At 39.6% G+C, this 7749-nt stretch overlaps 1 pseudogene; it reads right to left on the bottom strand.

Annotated features, from left to right (window-relative positions):
- Positions 1 to 2167: 2167 nt before the first annotated feature.
- Positions 2168 to 6750, bottom strand: LOC137643080 (uncharacterized; annotated as a pseudogene).
- Positions 6751 to 7749: the final 999 nt, after the last annotated feature.

Below are 7749 nucleotides of genomic sequence, written 5' to 3'. Positions count from 1 at the left end.
ATATATATGTTGAACAGACTGACATGAGACTTTTTATAATTCATATATGAAATATCTGTTTTAATGTTATTAATGCTTTTGAAATATTTTATTTTGATTATTCCTATTTTGTTATACTGTTTATTTACTTCTCTATTTCCCTTCCTCACTGGGATATTTTTTTTTCCTGTTGGAGCCCTTGGGCTTAGAGTATCTTACTTTTCCAACCAGGGTTGTAGCTTAGCTAGTAGTATTAGTAATAATAATAATAATAATAATAATAATAATAATAATAATAATTATAATAATAATATGATCTCTGTAAATTTTTAATATATTACTGATAACGAACTTGGCGTAAATTTTTCAAGTCTTTTGTTACTATATTTTAGTAAATTAGTATAATAATAAACTTTATCTAAGTCATAGGTTTTGAACATTCTTGAAAACATGTTGTGAAAAGTTCATCGAGCTTTACTACTGTAAAATCTCCTACATATATTATTGAATCGATTCCAGGGCTATATTCCACTGCTTGGCCTCTCTTTTTGCCTTTTAAAGTTTTCTTTGATTCCCCTAAGGCTATATTTGGGTCAGCTCATATGTTTCATTATTTATATTGGCTAAGTTATTTCTTGTATCATTATTCTATAGCATCTAATAGAAATTATCTGCTATATTCATCACTCCATCTCTTTTGTTGATAATGCTGTCATTTTTATCCTTTAAGGAAAATATCTGTTGACACCCTAATCAGAGTGTTCTTTTGATCAATTTGATAGCTCTTCCTTTCTTTAGGGTTTCCTCAATTTTAATCTGACTCTGTTTACGAATATCGTGGGTTTCTAGTTTGTTTATTTTCATACATCAACTGCTAATGCTATGATATCTCTTGGATTTTACCCTCACTTGCAGTAAATGTCTATTTTTTTTTTCTGAGTATCTGGAATTTTTTCTTGATCTTATTTAGGAACTTTTCCACCTATCTATTGTGCTGATTCTAATACAAATCTTGTTAGATTAATGTCCATTTGTTTTCTACTTCCTTCAATTTCATCACATAGCTTGAAATATCTATTTGTATTGCGAAACCTTACTCTTTAGTTTTATATTTGATTGCAGGAGTGTTTTTCTTTCCTAAAACTAAGTTTTCATATGCTCTCCGTAATGTTCCCTCTCACAATTCTATGGTTGCTTTACTTTAACTTGTTTAACACTGTTATATCTTTAACTAAATAAAATTTCTCACTAAAAAATATTTTTTTTCCGTTTTTCATTTTTCCGTTTGAGCTTTCATAAATCCATTTTGTTTATCCTTTTTTTTATTTTTAATAAAAAAAGGAGTTCATGATTTCAGTAAATTGTACAAGAATGTCTCCTCTGTCACATCTTGTACCTACCCAAGTTATACCTAATGTTGATTCTTTTCTATTATTTGGACCTACTGTAGCATTTTGTTTTTCAAAGGTATCTGGAGATCTTCATAAAGAAAGTGTCTATTTCTTCCTTTGTTCGATATGTTGTTGAAACCTATACTTGAGGGATTTTCAGTTTATGCCTCTTATTTACTTTCATAATTAATCCTGAAATTCTATCGCTAGTAGTATAAAATTCTTCTATGTTACCTGCAAGATTTTTATTATTTATAAGATCTATTCATTTTCTTTATTCCTTTTATGTCTTCTTTAAGAAAATATAGGGCCCTCTTTTAACTCTGTATATGATTCCCAAGTTATTTTAATAGCATCAATCCTATAATATCGCAATTTATACCTTTCAGCTCTTCTAGAAATATAGTAAGATCTTTTTCCCTAGACAGGTTCCTGACATTATATTTTTCATGTTCAGTATCCAAAGGTGGCATGTTCTAGTTTAGAGATTTCTAGCAGCCCCTGCAGTGAGTCATGACAACCTGTCACCTTGGGCAGTTGTTCCTCTCCCAATGGGGACTGAAGACCGAAACGGGGTTACTATATTCAAGCATGGGGTTAAGCCAGTTTTCATCACCATACTGGCCATTGCGTATTAGAGATGAAAGGGGATTTTGGTCTGATCGTTCATAGCAAAATAACCTCATATGGATGACCTTGACTAGTGTAGCTCTGCTTATCATGGCGTTGCTCAATCCCTCTCCGACGTTAAGGTATACAAACTTACAGTTTCTAAGTGGGCCATTAAGCCTCAAAACTTAGTCCGCTACCAGGAAGAGATGATGTCCCTGAAAATCAAACATTTTTATTCGACTCTGTATAAGCCAAGTGCGAATGGTGTGGTTGAGCAGTCTTTGAGAACATTGATGAAAAAAATTATCGAATAATGAATACGTAGTAAAATAATTAAGATTTATATGTTGGACGTGTGTTGTTGACATATAATGCTGTGGTACACAAAAGTACAGATATGTGCCCGTGTAAATCTGTTTTAAATTTCGAAAAGAGAGTAAGACTAAGGTTGGATAGGTACAATAATGAAAAGGATGTATGAAAGATATCGATTGAGTCTTAAAAGCTACAAAGGTGGAGAGAGTGTTGAAAGAAGTTATCGAGAAAAAAAGAATGAATATAAATAAAATTTGCGATCAATTTGAAGGAGTTAGATGCTCAGTTACATCAATGGGAGGACGTACTATGATATAGTTGATTGAATGGAATAAATGAATAGCGGTAACAGATAGTTATGGACCAAGAGATTGTTTTGTTTTAATCAATTTATTGGGCCCATTGGCGTCAGACATTTGAGTACATGGTAATACAGTAATATTGTTTACATCTATATTGTAATTTAGTTATACCTAAAGAATAAAAAAAAGTATATGCAGACATTTCAGTACATATTTAAACAGTATTATTTACATCTATAGCATATAATGAAGTTTATATAATGGAATACAAAATAAAGTATAGACAGATATTTTTTGTACATATTAAAAATAATATTGCTCATTTCTATATATTTATGGTTATACATAAGAATTCATAAGGAATACAAATTAAATTTAGTTTGATTTCATAAGTATGTTGTACCTATCTTTCTTTAATTAACATTACAAAACAGCTGATTATTCAGTATCCACCAAAGTGAGGATGACGCATGAGGATCTCATCGAGCAAATTATTATCTGTCAATAATTTTTTACATGTATCAACTACTGTGAGTCTTTGGGGTAATATGTCACTAACAAGAGGACATTCCAGACAATAGTGTTCCAGGGTGTTGGCATTGGGTGCGTCACATAACCTAAAGGAGGAGAAGTGAGGAACTCCATCTTGCTCAGCCACCTGCCAAACTGGTCGCCAACCCAGCCGAAATACGCGCACAAACCACGTTATTTTGATGAACCATGAGTCCACCGTGGCGATACTTGTGTTGGTGAGGAAAGAAGTGATTATAATGCTGTATTGATATACTGGTGGCTCTCTCGGCATTACTACGATGATGAGTAGGTGAGCGAGCAGCTTGGCGCACCATTTTTTTGCAGCACAGGAGAGATGGACCGGGAGCATCAGCATCTGGAGGATCCAGTTGACTGGCAGCCTTTGCGAGATGGTCAACGGTGTTGTTAGCCTGAAGACCCACGTGAGAGGGAATCCATAGGAAGTGCACTACCAGTGAGCTCATGTTGGCCATGTCTAGATGCCTACGTATTTGTGTAACCAGGGGCTGGTATGCTGGCTTATATGAAGAAAGAACTTGGAATGCTGGTTGTGAGTCACGGATGATCAAGCCATTGTTTCTGGTCCGTGTGATTAAAATAACTGCATCTAGAAGTCCATGTAGTACACAATATGTGGAGCTTGATGACTTTGGGAGGCGACGGCCTGTCCAGCCCTCTGGCCGGGGTTCCAAAGTGGGGGAGAAAACAGCACATCCAGCACTGCCATCCTGCTGTAGGGAGCCGTCTGTGTAGAGGTGATGGGCTAAACTGAGGGACAAGGATAGTCTGTCGATGGTCTCCAATGCACATTGTTGTTGAAATTGAGGCAAGTCATTCTTAGAGACTGGAGTGTAAGAGATTGCTGGCATAGGAGTCTGCCAGGGTGCAAGGCCATGAGCCACGTTCTCTACCACGATGTTGATGTCAAGCCCCCGAATGCTTGAACAGACAGTACTAACTAGTGTACGGCCCCCTTGGCGTAGTTGTGGATGAGGTGCATCTAGATCGAGAAAAGTTCGGATGATGTTTGAATAATGAGGAGACAGGTGAGAGTAATACAGGCATTTGTTGCTGAAGTAGGTGACATTGGAGTATATTCTCTCAATGAGTGGAGGGAGACTGAGTTCGTGTTGCATGTTTACAATTCTAGTGGATGCTGGACAACCTAGAATGAATCTCATTCCTTAGTTCTGGAATTTTTCAAGCGGCTGTAGAGTTGATCTGGAGAGTTGATATAGTGCAAGGGAAGGATAATCTATCACTGAGCGGATGAAAGCAATATATATGGTTCTGGCAACTGGGATAGATACTCCTACAGAATAATTAGTAAGCCACTTGAGAGGAGACAGGCGTCGCTGTAACCAGGCCAGCAGATCTTGAACAATGGGATGTACTCTCTGTCTCGCTGGAATAGATGGTGTAACTCGCTCTGGCGCTCCCAAGTAAATATATTGTATGCATAAAGGTACAACATTGTTCCCCACAGTAAATTCTGGTAGATTCCTTGCTGGCCTTGGGGAGAAATTTTACTTTTTCCTTGGGAGATAATAAGACCACAGGAGGAAGCTGATTCGTAGAAGGAAGAAAGGAAGCGTTGCAAGTGATCCGGAGAGGTTGAATGAATGCAAATATCATCTGCGTAGCAAGTGATGGTTGTGTTATCAGTATCAAGAAGTAAGGAAAGAAGGCGATGTAGGAGGATATTAAATGAAAATGGTCTAAGTACTCCCCCTTGTGGAGTACCAAGTTCAAGTTCTTTTGTAGTGCTCAATGCTCCCTTAAACAGCACATGAGAGACTCTATTTCGAAGATATCCATGTATACACCTCAAAAGGTTTCCCTTGATTCAAAAATCAATAAGCTGGTCTAAAATAATGTCTCTCTTTGCAACGTCAAATGCACTTTTCAAATCAATGAAGGCTACAACACTGGTTGGGGAGAGACGAGTGCAGAGGTCCATGAGACAATGATGTGTTCCTCGTTGGAGTAGGAAGCCTTATATTCTAGACGAAAACATATATTGCAGCTGGAACATAAGGCGTGAGAGGAGAATACGTTCAAATACTTTGCAGAAACGGGAGGTGAGGGAGATAGGACGAAATTTGTCAGTGCTAGGCTTGGGAACGGGTACAATTGTACTATGAGTCCATGCTAGGGGCACATATCCCAAGCAGAGGTAGAGGTTTTAGAGCCGGAGGAGAGGGTTGCCAGGTATTTTTATCAGTGTGCAAAGGACTGCATAGGTGATGCCATCATCACCATGAGCTGACTTCTTACTCCTTGCTAAGGCACATCGTAGCTCTTCCTTAGTTATGGGTACATCATCCTCTTCATCACTGCTCAGTAAGGCGGAACTGAGACGTAAGGCACGATGGTTTTTTTTGTGAAGAGAGAGTCTTTTATATGAGGTGGAAGGTTGATGGTTCGTGACTGTGCTGACCACTCATCAATAAGGTCCTGTGCATACTGGGCAGGGTTGTGGTGGAGGGCACATGCTTGTTTGATGGTTGATGCAGTCTGTTAATTTGTGCCAGGAATCTGTTTGTACACATTGCTGTAGAGCAACTAGATCATCTCTCGATAGTTGATACTGGTGCAGTCTCTCAGGACTTGGTTGTCTCATAAAGGCAAGGCCATCATCCATCGCCTTCTTTTCTGCCTGAGAAAATTGATTATCCAGTGTCATAGCACCAACACGATGCCTGATATGAGGCTTTCTGATATATTGTGTGTGGAAAGCATGTGTGGTACTAACAAGTAAGGAGTAAAGTTACTCCGGACAGTGGAGGTCAAATGTAGGTCGAAGGTTAGTCATATATGAAATGTACGTAGGCTGGTACTTAGGCGGAATTGTGATGCAAGTGCGATTGTGTATTGGAGTAGGTGTAGCGAGAAGGGAATATTGGATGCTGAGACCAATGTGATCAGAGAAGAGCGTAGTAACCGTTACACAATTGACTCGGGAAGGTAAGAGTCCACAGGTCAAGATGTGATCCTAAGTACCACCTCGTGCATGCGTAGATCCACCAGTGTCCCAACGGGTCAGTTGATTTCGACGAATGTATCCTAGAAGTAGGTTCCCATTGCGGTTCACAGTGACATCAAGATCTCCCAAGTCTGGATGACGGGCATTAAAATCTCCCATGTAAACCATACAACGAAGGGTTGGGGATGGAAGCTTGGCTGTATTTATCCTACCTGGTGCTGCATATACATTGCACAGTCGTATGGTGCCTCGCGCCAACAGTAATCTCAAATAATTGAAATATTGTATCTTCATCCTCAGAGTTTGGGAGAAGTCTATGCTGAATTGAAGTGCATATATAGGTGATGAGGCCATGTCTTACTAAATGGACGTAGGACATATAGCCAGTTAACGAGGGAGCTTCTTCCCTTGGCTAAGCATTACCAACAAAAGCTTCCTGAATTAGAATAACATCTGGGTGGGGACTACGTACAATTCCCTTAAGTGCAGAACGTTTTGCCCAGTTTGTAATACCACAGGCATTCCACGAGATGATATTAAGCTTCACTTGGTTATCGAACATGTCCCTTGGAAGAACGGCGACTAGATGAAGAGGCAGTGGTGACACGGGTATGCATTGGTGGTGTATCATGTGGCTAAGATCCTGTATGGGGATTAGTAACACTCTCAAGATGTGTAGCAAGTGTGTCAAGTTTCTCAGTGAGTGTAGTAACTGATGTGATAACAACCTGCTGAGCTTCAACAAGAGATTGTAGTGTGTTATCGTTAGTAGCAAATTTAGAAGTTAGATTGTCAAAGGAGGTTACGAGACTGTCGATGCGAGAGTCCATGCTCTCTAAACGAGATTCAATGGCTTCAAAACGTGATGTAAGGGAGTCACATCGAGACTTGAGGACATCTACAGCATTACGAAGTGTAGTCACTTGTGAGGAGGCAGTAACGGTGGGGTTTATTGATGGCACTGGAAGCTGTTGTGCAATAAGCTGGTTCGATGCAGAGCCTGAATGCCTGGTACAGCCATGCCACACATTAACTCCAGGCTCATTACATCTCGGGCATTTCCAATGCGAGGAGTCCGGTGTAGGTAGAGGTAATGAGGTTGATGTTGATGCTGAAGAACTGTCAACCACTGTGGGTGGTACAGGGGGCCGATGAGGGTAGGTCCAATTGTCATGCTCAGCAGCACAAAATGCACACTTTTCAGGGGCAGCACAGTATCGTGAGATGTGACCGATACCCCATGATTTGAAGCACCAATGCTTTTCATCTGGCATTCTGCGTAGTTTACATGATGGTAGACAAGGGAGGAAGGAGAAGTTAACAAAAGGCGGGGGTGGATCTGGGTGGCTCCAAGTAATGACAATACGATTGATGGACTTCCCATCCTGTAGGAAACGACGTACAGTGTGCACCCCTGTCAGTTCCTTAGCTAATGAAGGGTCTACATCCACAGGATATCGATTGATGAGATATGAAGGGAACTTACGGGTCGGTTTAGAAGCATCCTGAACATCTAACACAAGTGACAGAACCTCACCACCCTTGACCCTATTTATGATATCCAGGCGATGCCTCAAAATGTATACAAATCGAGAAGTGACCGCAGACATTTTAACTTCAGCCAATTCCC

This window comes from Palaemon carinicauda, chromosome 6 (assembly GCF_036898095.1).
Source record: "Palaemon carinicauda isolate YSFRI2023 chromosome 6, ASM3689809v2, whole genome shotgun sequence".
Taxonomy (NCBI): Eukaryota; Metazoa; Arthropoda; class Malacostraca; order Decapoda; family Palaemonidae; genus Palaemon; species Palaemon carinicauda.
The sequence above is the reverse complement of the archived record's forward strand: the minus strand, read 5'-3'. Positions and strand labels throughout refer to the sequence as shown.